The following is a 2,397-nucleotide window of genomic DNA, read 5'->3' as shown; positions in this document are numbered from 1 at the left end:
GGCCGGGGCCGCGGCGGCCGCGAGCCCCGGGACGGGCGGACCCGAGACCCCGGCACTGCCCCGGCCCGGGACCCGCGGCACAGCCCGGTGGTCCTGAACCGCCGGCACTGCGCGGCCCGGACCCTCAGCACAGCCCAGCCCTGGACCCCGGTACAACCGGACACCGACCCCCAGCACAGCCCACCCGAACCCCGGCACTGCCCAGCCCGGGACCCCCAGCACAGCCATGCCCCGAACCCCCGGCACAGCCCGGCCCCGGACCCAGCGGCACAAATCGACCCCAAACAAGCGGCACAGCCAGACACAGCTCCAGCTCTCCTGTCACATCAGCCTCGGCCACCTTGGTGTCACTGGTGTCACCTCAGCAGCAGCAGGAAAGGGGTGGCTCGGATCCCTGGCTGTGCCTGTCCTCCCACTGTGAACCCCCTTCATTTCCCCAATAAGACTGTCCAGCTGTACAGAAATACTCGTTTTTAATCAGACATGATAAATGGTAAACTGTCGACATTTTTTTTCCCACATGGAAACCAGTGAAATCATGTAGACAAGGCAGAGTTGCGAGTTTCCACACTCCAGGATACAAAAACTAAAATGCGTTAAACATGATACATTTCTCTCATTTTTAAAAGATTGTATAAAAACGCGCAGCATGTTCGACATTAGAAATCTTTAACCTAAAAAAATAGCACCAGGGAGAGATAAATTTAAAAAGTATTAAAAAGTAATTTCTGAGATCTCCCTCCCTTAACATTTCATAAATTCAAAATAAAAAGCTGCTCTTACAGGGAAAAACATTTCAAGGAAGACTTGTCTACTACAATTCTCATCAAGAGAGCTTAATGCCAAGACAATTCTCATTCCTCTTTTATCTTTGTTTACTTTCCCCAAGTCCTTTTTTTCCCCTCATCAATTAGTTTTCCTTTTGATCAGATAGGAAAGGATGTGAGATGCGGTGTATGTAAGATCAGGGATGCCACGGAGTGGAGGGCACGTGTTGGCCCAGTCTGGAGGAATCACGCCCCTCAGGGCAGAGGATGGCTGTCACGCTGAGCCCCTGCACTGATGGGTGTTTGCCCTCACACCCCATGCTGGGCTCCAAACGGGGACTGCAAGGACCTGGGATGAGGAATTAGTGTTGTGGCTGGGGTCCAGCTGGACACAAGGATCACAGATTGGCAAAGAGTCCAAAAGCAGCTGGTGCAGCACTGGCAGTGCCAAGGCTTCCCAAACACCTCCAGCACGCACAGAACCCACCCTGCCACCTTCCCAGTCCAGGGGCTGGTGGCAAGAGGGTGGTACATGTCCCCAAGCCTTTGTCAAGCATTGCAGGTGCCAGCAGTGACTTGGACCAGCCTGTCTGGCTTTCCTCAGAGTTTTCTTAACTAAGGCATGTGGCTTGAGAATGAACCCCCAAGGAGTTCTCTCTAAAGAGTAACCTCCAGGTGAAAACAGGGAAAAAAAGCCTTTAAACTACCTGGGTTTCCCTTGCTGTTCCCTTGCTTCCCAAGCACAGCCTTGGATTGGAGACCAAGAGAAGATGGGTTTTGGAGCTGGGATGGAAAACTGCACACAAGGGTGCAAAATGGGCGGCTGCAGTCCTCCACCACAAGGACAGGGGTGCCAGAGAGGTAGAAGGAGCTGGGAAAGAAGTTCTTCCCAGTGATGCTGTACAGCACCCTGCATGAGAGCAAGGCAGCCTGGCATTGCTTGGGTGGAGGGTTGGCCCACGGTTTGAACCTGAATCATTTTGAGAAGGCTCTTCCAGAGCCAGGTGGCAGGTGAACAGCGGAGGTAGGGCAGGACAGAGGGACCAAGGGGGGAGTGGTTTCAGTGCATTGAAATGTGCATTGGAATTCAGAATCCCCAGAGATGCCTGCTAGAACAGTAACCTGGTGGCTACAGAAAACCTGGCTGAAATGGCCATGGGCACCTGCTGGTCCACAGGCTCAGTGTGCCCAGGACTTCATGGAAAGCAGGATAATCACTCTGGGAAAGCTGGGGAGTAGAGGAAGGCAATCAAAAGTGAATCAGTGGTGGCCACAGGAGCTCCCAGTTTGGGGGTACAGCCCCAGGAGCCCCCAGGGCACTGCCAGGCTGGGGCTGGGCACACAATCCCACCTCTGTGCACAGGGAGATGGGAGCACAGTGGAGGAGAGGTACAGCCCCAGAGCCCCCAGCAGTGGCAGTGCTTTCCTGCCTCACTGTCCCATTCCCTGGGCACAGCATGAGATGGGCACAGGCAAGAGCAGTGCTGCACTCCTGGTCCCTGCACTCCACGAGGGTTGGGTGGGATTTTCCCTGGAAGGAATGCCACCACTGCTTGGGTTCATGACATCCTACCTGACATTTGGGGTGCTGAGATTTGAGGGTGCCATTGACCATTACACTGTCCTTCCT

This window comes from Geospiza fortis, unplaced genomic scaffold (assembly GCF_000277835.1).
Source record: "Geospiza fortis unplaced genomic scaffold, GeoFor_1.0 scaffold188, whole genome shotgun sequence".
NCBI classification, from domain to species: domain Eukaryota; kingdom Metazoa; phylum Chordata; class Aves; order Passeriformes; family Thraupidae; genus Geospiza; species Geospiza fortis.
Note: the sequence above shows the minus strand (reverse complement) of the source record.